We start from the raw sequence: 10,000 nt of genomic DNA, 5'->3' as shown, positions 1-10,000 counted from the left end.
TTGGAATATTAATCACTTTCACATGAAAAAAATACACACAAGTTATTAATATTAGTGTTGAAACGTCCGTACTTCTCGTCACAGATCCACGTGTACAAGTTCTGTTTTGTTTACTTGCGCTCAACAGGTGATGGCGAGGCGGCGAGGGAGGGACGCGTGACGGAGGGGTGAGGATCGAGGGGCGAGGGGCGAGGTAGTGAGGGAGGGAGAGGCACGGAGGGAGTTTGCGCACCACCCTCCTACCTTCACCGTCTTGGAACGCTGACTGAAGCTTCCAAGAGAGAGATACCTGTGTGATTCTCTCTCTCTCTCTCTCTCTCTCTCTCTCTCTCTCTCTCTCTCTCTCTCTCTCTCTCTCTCTCTCTCTCTGGTATACTTGTTTCTTTGCCTGTAGTGTGTGTGTGTGTGTGTGTGTGTGTGTGTAGGTATTTAATGGGTCTGTCTGTCCCCCCCTTTCTCTCTCTCTCTCTCTCTCTCTCTCTCTCTCTCTCTCTCTCTCTCTCTCTCTCTCTCTCTCTCTCTCTCTCTCATACTCTTGTATCCACAAACACCCCCTCCTCCTCCTCCTCCTCCTCCTCCTCCTCCTCCTCCTCCTCCTCCTCCTCTTCCTGCTGTCAGCTGCCCACCACCGCCCAGCTCTCCTCTTCCTCCTCTTCTCTCCTTCACCTGCCTCACCTCTCATCGCTACTACCGCCATACTTTCTCTTCCTATTTCTTCTTTTCTTCTTCTTCTTCTTCTTCTTTTCTTTTCTTTTCTTTTCTTTTTCTTCTTTTTCTTCTTTCTTTGTCTTTTCTTCTCTTCTGTTTCCTTCTTTTTCTTGTTTTTCTTCTTCCTCTTCTTGTTCTTTAGCATCATTACCATTATTATTATTATTGTTATCACTATTATTATCATTACTATTAATACTACTACTACTACTACCACCACCACTACTACTACTATTACTACTACTACTACTACTGTCATCCTCCTCCTCCTCCTCCTCCTCCTCCTCCTCCTCCTCCTCCTCCTCCTCCTCCTCCTCCTCTTATCATCATCATCATCATCATCGTCATCGTCATTATCATCTAATTGTCAAATAATGTGTTTGGTATTTTCCCCTGTTAGTTAATGAGCCATATCAGAGAGAGAGAGAGAGAGAGAGAGAGAGAGAGAGAGAGAGAGAGAGAGAGAGAGAGAGAGAGAGAGAGAGAGAGAGAAGGAGCAGGAAGAAGAGGAAAAAGAGAAGGAAGGATGAGGAGAAGGAAAAGTCATAAGGTGGGAGAGAGAATCGAGGAGAAATGGTGAGGAGAAGGAGGAGGAGGAGGAGGGGCAGTAGGTACGTCTGGGAAGGGAAAAAGTGAAGGTCGAGTGAGGTGGTCATGTGGTGAATGTGAATGGCAGGGAGAGAGAGAGAGAGAGAGAGAGAGAGAGAGAGAGAGAGAGAGAGAGAGAGAGAGAGAGAGAGAGTTGGACATGGCAGAGATAAAGGTAGACTTATAGAAATAGACTTAGGTAGAGAGAAACAGATACAGATAGACAGATTTACAGACAGACGTACTAACAGACACACAAATATATACAGACAAGTGGACAGACAAAAACAAACCGCACATGCAAACAGACACACACTGACAGAGATAGACAAACACAGAGACATAAAAAAAAAACAGTGACGCAGAGAAGACGACAAACATACATACAGACAGACAGACAAACAGGTACTTAAAGATAAATATATACATAAATAACCCATTGGTATTTTCCAGCAACGCAAGGGCAGATGTACCGTTATGTGAAGACTAGAAAAAAGAAAGAGAAAAAAAGAAAGTAAATTAGAAGCAGCCAATCCTGTTATATTAGTTTTTACACTCGTCATTTCAACACTCCGCAATATTCTAATTTGCTACCATGTTTTTTCCTTAATTTCTACGTGTTACCTTTTATTTAACACCATAACTCTCAGGACTGTTGCTCAGGCTTAGTAAATTGGTGCGGTGCAAGTTGAATCATAATAAAATGTACCAGTGACAACAAAAGGAGATAATTGCGTTGTTAGAATATTTTAGTGCGATTATATTGACATTATGTTTTGTCTTAACTCTTTTACTGCTTTGGTCTGCCCTTAACATTGAGACCATTGTGAAGAGTTTATTTGCAAAAGCACACGGGGAAAACAAGTGAATGGAAGGTTAATTGTACATTTTCATAGTTACAGGACTATGTGTGTGTGTAGTACAATAATTAGTGTTCAAATAAGTCTGATATGATGACGGAAAATAATAAATAAATAAAAATGGTCTTGAATTTGGGCTGACGCGTCCAGCTATGTATGTTCCCTATTGCAATCCCTCAGCCCCCGAGATTCGTCGTATATTAATTGATAATTATAAAAGCGAAACAAAACTGCCTAAAATATTTCTAAGTTAACTCAGTCGGTGTAATAATTGTCCTATTGTCATTAGAACTGGAAAGACTGTCTGAAACGTTGTCTTCCACTTGTTGTTCCTATCCACAGCGTGTCATATTTATCTGTCATGACGCACATACTCGCCTTTTCTCTTCTACAATCTTATTCAGTTGCTGTAATAAGCCAAAATACTGTCTAAAACGCTGTCTTTCTCTTACTATTCTTATCACAGCTCTTAATGTTTATCTACGTCACTCCTGAAATTTATAGTCGCATTTTCTCTTTTCCAACACATTCCTTGTTTTAATAATTTTCATTCATGTGTTGTAATGTGATGTCTTGAGTGTCTTCTCCCCTTCATCAAACATTCTAGCACCAAAGTTGTGGCTCGCTTGTCATTGTTTTAACTTTTTATATTACTCATTCTTTGCTTTTTTGTTTGCCCTTTTTTTTATTTTTAATCCATTCTTTGTTTTTGTTTGTTTTTTCTTTTTTTTTTACTTTCTTCCTTTCATTTCATACTTTATTTTCTCCCTTTATTCCTTCCTTCCTTCCTTCCTTCCTCTCTTCCTTCCTTCCTTTCCTACCTCCCTTCCTCAGTCCTTCCTTCCTTCATGTTTTCCTTTCCTTGTCTTTTGTCTCAGTGAAAACTTACAAATACACTCACCAATCGACTCTCTCTCTCTCTCTCTCTGTCTCTCTCTCTCTCTCTCTCTCTCTCTCTCTCTCTCTCTCTCTCTCTCTCTCTCTCTCTCTCTCTCTCTCTCTCTCTTCGTGGTTCATTTACGCACCTCAATAAAGTATCCCGGGGTAGAATATTATTAAGCACCAGAGGACACAAGAACTGGTTAATCTCGAGGAAATTGTCAAGGCTCGCCACGTGCAAGACTGGACGTAGACAGTGTAGCGCCTTTGTGTGAGTGTTATTGTGTCTGAGGGTATCCTGCCGCTGTGGAGAGGAGTGGTGTAGGTTGGGAATATGTTGGTGGTGGTGGCTTTGGTGGTTGTGGCTTTGGTGTTGTGGTGATGTTATTTTGATTGATTGATTTATTTTTTGTATTTTTTTTTTTTTTGCTAGTCTTTGTTATTGTTTTGTTTGACCTTATTCTATTCATTGTTTTATTTCTTTGTCATTCTTTCCTTCTTTTTATCTTCCTTTCTTTGTCTTCATTGCTTTCTTTCGTTCTTTCTTTCCGTTTTTTTTTTTTCTTTTATCACTTCGTAAAAGAGGAAACGCGAATTGCATTATAGCAGAATTTCTTCACACACGCCATTAGTTTTTATTACCTACTTCGATTCCAACGTTAGGAATTTCTTTGTATTCAGAGTCTTGCTAAAACTGATTCGTTGTTAGGAGAGAAAAGGGAAGGAAACCAATGCTATAAACTCTACGGATGAAAATACATGCATTTCCACTTTTAATACACTAATAGAAGATACTCCATTTTTTTTATTTTTTTATTTAAAGGAATAATTGTCTATATTCGTCCTGTTCTTTATCTCTGGATGAAATTTAGGCTCTTTCAGATTGGAAACTAGGGATGAGTATACGAAAATACATTCATTATTAGGTACAAGCTAGAATGGGAAGAAACTGTTAGAAATAAAAACACTAGTAAAATACCTGACTTTAGGAGAGCAGATTTTGAAGAATTAAAAAGGTACCTCCAAGGAGTGGACTGGCAAGGGATGCAGGGTGAGGTCAGGTCAGGGACGGAGTTCAGAGAGATAAGGCAGGATGAGGGAGGTGAGGTGAGGCTCCAGAAGGGAGGTGGAAAGAGGAAGGGGGGAGATAGGCGTGAGTATGTTGGAATGTCAGGTCATGCTGAAATGAGAGAGGTAAGGTCGAGGCGAGTTGATGAGGGAGGGGAGAGGATGGTAGGGAACGAGATGAGGGGTTTAGGTGAAGTAAATGTAGATGAATTGTATAAATATTTCGTAGATAAAGTTCATACAGGTCAATTAGCAAATATCCCGTATAAAACAATAAGATCACAAAAAAATGACCCTAAATGGATGACTGCTAGGTTAAAGCATTATATAGGGCGTAAGAGAAGTATATAATTATAAGAGATTAAGGGCAGGTGAGGAAGTTTTAAGGACACAGTATAATGAATTAGTTAGAACAGTCAGGAAGTTAACGAGGAAAGCTAAGGAAAATTATGAATTAAAGGTAGCCAGCCAGGCGAAGACGGACCCCAAGGGATTTTATCAGGTATACAGGACGAAAAATAAGGATACTGTAGGTCCATTAAAGGCAGCAGATGGGGAGCTGGTTAGTTCTGGGGAGGAGATTAGTAAACTTCTGAACGATTATTTTTTAACTGTCTTCACTCAGGAAAACATGCAGGATATGCCAGATAGTGAACAGGTGTTTAGAGCAGATGAGTATGAGAAGCTGACGGATATTTCCATAACTAGGGAGATAGTGGAGCAGGAGATAGATAGGCTAAAAAAGTTCAAGTCACCAGGACCTGATGAAATATATCCCAGAGTACTGAAGGAATGTAAAAAGATTATTAGTGAGCCATTAGTTTCTGTCTTTAGGAAATCACTGGAGTCGGGTGAGGTACCAGAAATGTGGAGGCAGGCTAATGTAGTACCCATCTTTAAGAAAGGGGATAAAACTTTAGCGTCTAATTATAGACCGGTCAGCTTAACTTCAGTTGTAGGTAAAATGTTAGAGTCAATAATAGCCAGGAACATTAGGGAACATTTAGACAAACATAGCTTGATAAATCAGTCACAGCATGGCTTCACGAAGGGGAAGTCTTGCCTGACAAACTTGTTAAGTTTTTACAGTAAGGTGTACGAGGCAGTAGATAATGGAGATAGTTATGATATCTTATATCTGGACTTTAGTAAAGCATTCGACAAGGTGCCCCATCAAAGGCTCCTGAGAAAGGTTAGGGCGCACGGGATAGATGGGAAGGTGTTAGGTTGGATAGGGTCATGGCTTGGTAACAGGCGACAGAGAGTGCTAATAAACGGCTCGAAATCCGAGTGGGGTCATGTCATTAGTGGGGTGCCACAGGGATCAGTATTAGGGCCATTATTATTTCTAATATATATCAATGACTTGGATAGTGGAATTAATAGCGATGTTAGTAAATTTGCGGATGACACAAAGATAGGTAGATTAATTAGGTCAGAAGCGGATGCCATCGCCTTGCAGACAGACTTAGATAGAATGAATGAATGGACGGATAGATGGCAAATGCAATTTAATATCAATAAATGCAAAGTGCTTAGCGTAGGTAGAGGAAACCCACACAATAGGTACACATTAAACACCCAAACTCTGGTAGGTACAGGGTACGAGAAAGATTTAGGAGTTATAGTTAGCTCTGAACTCCGTCTAGGGAAACAATGCATAGAAGCCAGAAACAAGGCAAATAGGGTACTAGGATTAATTTTTAGGAGTGTTAAAAGTAGAAGGCCGGAGGTAATATTAAAGTTATACTTGGCGCTGGTCAGACCTCATCTAGACTACGCTGTGCAGTTCTGGTCCCCACATTACAGGAAAGATATAGGTCTATTAGAATCAGTACAGAGGAGAATGACTAAAAGGATACAGGGGATGAGGAGTATTCCTTACGAAGCGAGGCTGAAGCGGTTAAATTTACATTCTCTAGAGAGACGTAGGTTAAGAGGGGACCTGATAGAGGTCTTTAAGTGGTATAAGGGTTATAACAAGGGAGATGTAAGCAAAATTCTTAGGATCAGCAACCAGGGTAGAACAAGAAATAACGGGTTCAAGCTTGAAAAATTTAGGTTTAGGAAGGAGATAGGAAAAAATTGGTTCTCGAATAGAGTGGTAGATGAGTGGAACGGACTCAGTAATCATGTAGTTAGTGCTAGGACACTAGAGAGCTTTAAGAGAAGATTAGACAAGTTTATGGATGGGGATGATAGGTGGAAATAGGTAGGAGTGTTTCATACAGGGACTGCCACGTGTAAGCCTGGTCGCTTCTTGCAGCTTCCCTTATTTCTTATGTATTTCTTATGTATTATCATATACATTAGTTTCTTCTTCCTCATCTTCTCGTTCTGCTTCTGCTTCTTCTTCTTTGTCTTCTGCTTCTGCTTCTTCTTTATCTTCTTATTCTGCTTCTACTCCTTTATCTTCTTCTAGTTGGTTTAAGTCTATGCAACTTCCTCTGTGTGAATGCATGCAAGTGTCAGTTCATTTGGCAGGACCGTGTTTGTGGAGTGAAGCACGAGTGAGGAGACACTGGTCGCAGCAAGCAATAGGAGCCAATGATCATGGCTGAAGGAGATTCGCGTCGTGTTACATTGAAAGCAATTTGACCTCTGTGTGTGTGTGTGTGTGTGTGTGTGTTATTGCTGGATGAAGAGAGAAATGTAAGTTTGCATGAAAATATTACGGGAAGAAGAAGGAAGATGTAAAAGTTAGTGAGTTAATAGGACAAAATTTATATATATGAAAAAGGGGAAGTGTTTAATTAACGGAAGGAAGGAGAGAGGGAGGAGAGAATGGATACACAAGATGAAAGCAGAAAAGAAAGAAGGAAGAAGGGTATTTAAGAGGACATAAAACCGAAGAAAAAAGTGGGAAAGAGATACACAAAATGAAAAAAAGAAAGCAAAGAAGGAAAGGAAAGAAAGAAATAGGGAAGGAAAGAAGGAAGATGGAAAGTCAAAGGCTACTACGAAGGAGGAGGAGGAAAGGGATACACAAAGAAAAAAAAAAGGGAAGAAAGGAAAGGAGTTGGAAAGGAAGGAAGAAAAAACAAAAGGGAAGAAAGGAAAGAAGGAAGGAAAGGAAAGAAGGAAGGAAGAAAAGAAGGAAGGAAGGAAGATGGAAAGTCAAAGGCCACTTCGAGTATTCTATCAAGGCCACTCGTATTCTTCCCACGGCTCAAAACTGTACTGAATTACGGCGCCGCCACAAGGTCGTGTAACGTAACCCCAGCCGGTGCCACACGACCCATAGCTCACCCAATGGCCAGGGAGGTGCTTGAATTGGGCAGGTTTTTTTTCCCTCGCTGATATATAAAAGATGACTGGATGGATAAAGAGAATAAAAGAAAACAGGCAGATAAAGATATGAATATGTAATAGCAGGTATATATTTTACTTTCTGTGGTGTTTATCGTCGCAAAATTTCGCTTACTTTTTATTTTTTCGTCTTAGCTCCTTCGTTTCATTATCTCCTTTTATTTTTTTTTCCCTTTAAGACACATTTCCTGTCTTGTAGTGTAACTCTTGACCTTCTGCAGTGTTCATGTTACAGAACCTCGTTTTTTCATTATTTTTTACTCCATCGTTTCATTATCTCGTTTTCTCTTTAAAACTCATTTCTTGTCTTGTAGTCTTTATGTTGACGAGTAAAAAAACTATAAGCGCTGTAAATTAGAGCTTAATATATAAGAATCTAGTTATATAAGACAGTTTTCAATCCATTTAACATTTCTTTATCTATTACAATTTTATTCATATATTTATTAATTAATTTTATATTACTGTTATATAATTGTGGAAATATAGTAATAGAAAGCAGTCTTGTATTTCTGTCCATTTATCTAAGGTATCTATTAAATTATCACTGATATTTTTATTCACATTACACTCTTATTCTATCTATTATATTATGGGTTAAATTATCTGTTATTTTCATAGAGGGGAAGAGTTTATTTCATTACCTGAAGACTACGTACATTTGAGGCATTCAGTATTACTTTTATTTATTGTATATCATATTTTATTGAATTATTTGATCTAACATAATATTCTCTTTTCATTTGTAATTTTCGTACAAGACAACCACTCAGCTTGACAATTCGCGAAGACTTAACACTCAATTTCTTTGTGGCTGAATCGGTATTTGGCTTCCTGCGTACAATAGCCACGAGAGGAGTGAGTCAGCGTTGATTTGGTGATGTCTCCATATATCTGCCTATGAACTGAGGAGCACGTGAGGGAACAGCAGAGTTTCCCACGTTTATCTTTCTACTTTACCTCAACCAAGTATAGTTTTTCCCACCATATTTTTTTATATCTTCCGTATCCTCACCTTCTGACTCTTCTTCAGTGTCTTTATCTTATTCTCTTCTTCCGTCTCTTTATATATATAAGTATATTTTTTTTACTTCTTCCCTCTTTTCATTTTTCCTTCCCCCTTTCCTTCTCTTGATATTTCTTCCCTTCTTTTCTCTCTTTATATTCTACCTTGCCTTCATCTTTTTATCTCTTCTCTTCCCGTTCTTTTTCCTTCTCTCACTTGTTTTTTTTTTCTTTTTTCTCAATCATATTATATTTTGCTTTTGTTTATTCTTTTATCTGTTCTTCCCTCTCCTTATCTTATTCCCTTCTTTCCTCTTATCTTTCCCTTCTCTTTTTCCCTCTCATTTTTTTTTACTACTATTCTTTGTCTTCCTCCTTCCTCTGTGTTATTTTTTCTTTCTCATCTTCCCTTTTTTTTATCTTGTTCCCTCTTCTTCGTTCGCTTTATTTTCTATTTCCTTTCTTCCTTCTCTTAATTTTTTCTTTCTTCGTCTTCTTTCCTTATTGTTTACTGCTAATTTTCCTCTCTTCTTCCATCTCCTTCCTTATTTTCTCCTCCTTTTATCTTTCTTTTTCTCTGTCCTTCCGCTCTTCCCTCTTCTTTCCCTTCTTAATCTTGCCTCTTTATTCTCCTCCTTCACTTTCCCATTAACTTCCCCTAATCTTTAAATTCTTCTGTCCACTTTCACTCTCCTTTTCACTCCCCTTTCTCTTTTTTTTCCTCCTCTAATCTCTTAATTTCCTCTATCCTTCCTTTTTTTTTCTCATTCCCTTGTCTCTCTACTTCTCTTGCCATTATTCTTGTGTCTCTCTCTCCTTTTCTTTCTTGATTTTCGTCTTGTTATACCTTTCTTGACATTTTCCCTCTCCCCTCTTTCCGTTATAATGAATATCAGACTGAGGTGTTTCTTCTTTTACCTCCTACACTCTCTCTCTCTCTCTCTCTCTCTCTCTCTCTCTCTCTCTCTCTCTCTCTCTCTCTCTCTCTCTCTCTCTCTCTCTCTCTCTCCTTCCTATTTTTAATCTATTGCCCTCCTTCCATCCCTTCATCTTCCTTCTTTATTTATTTTTTTATTTTCTTATGAGTTACGCCTCTTTACCTCTTCTTTTTTTTATCCCCACACTCTTCTACCATTATCACCACCAATGGAAATGTTGGTACAAATTTACTGTCGTTTTGTATAATCATAGTGCTTTTAGTTTCTCTATTGTTGTACTATTTTTATGTATGAGGGAGACCAGCCAAAGGTAAAATTAAAAAAAAAATGCCCGTTCATAATGTTTCTGAAATATTGAAGAGCAACAGATACGAGAGATCAATTTCTTGCTTTACTGCTACTGTCAATCTTTTCTATAGCCACCTACAACTTTTGAAAGGGTTATTTTTGTACTAGTCTCAGATACATACTCATGTAGCGTGGCGAAGATTAACCTCGTGTCATTTTTATTTTAATCCATTCAAACAATTTATTAAGATTATTCAAATGGGGTTAAGTTTCATCTATGACATTTAAATCACCTATTTTCTGCTAAAGTCTTAAATACTTAGTACTTCGTAGCTTAACAAAGATTAAATTAACCTT

The 10,000-nt window shown here is 38.5% G+C and overlaps 2 protein-coding genes across 13 annotated transcripts in view; one reads left to right on the top strand and one right to left on the bottom strand.

The window, feature by feature from the left end:
* LOC135109139 (eukaryotic translation initiation factor 5B-like) overlaps positions 1 to 286 on the bottom strand; it is a 41,894-nt gene extending 41,608 nt beyond the window's left edge. Inside the window, exon 1 of one of the 2 annotated variants that reach the window (XM_064020255.1) lies at positions 1 to 286. This exon is cut by the window's left edge and continues 1,349 nt beyond it. The gene's annotated coding sequence lies outside the window, so the exon portion shown is untranslated. The other variant, XM_064020256.1, reaches the window with a different exon arrangement.
* Positions 1 to 10,000, top strand: part of LOC135109137 (E3 SUMO-protein ligase PIAS2-like) — a 144,827-nt gene that overhangs the window by 36,945 nt on the left and 97,882 nt on the right. For 2 of the 11 annotated variants that reach the window (XM_064020241.1, XM_064020238.1), the window contains exon 3: positions 128 to 167. The exons of 8 other annotated variants lie outside the window; for them this stretch is intronic. The gene's annotated coding sequence lies outside the window, so the exon portion shown is untranslated. Of the gene's footprint in view, positions 1 to 119; positions 168 to 10,000 lie in introns of those variants that run through there. One more of the 11 variants, XM_064020242.1, reaches the window with a different exon arrangement.

The sequence above is a fragment of the Scylla paramamosain genome, chromosome 18 (assembly GCF_035594125.1).
Source record: "Scylla paramamosain isolate STU-SP2022 chromosome 18, ASM3559412v1, whole genome shotgun sequence".
Taxonomy (NCBI): Eukaryota; Metazoa; Arthropoda; class Malacostraca; order Decapoda; family Portunidae; genus Scylla; species Scylla paramamosain.
The sequence above is the reverse complement of the archived record's forward strand: the minus strand, read 5'-3'. Positions and strand labels throughout refer to the sequence as shown.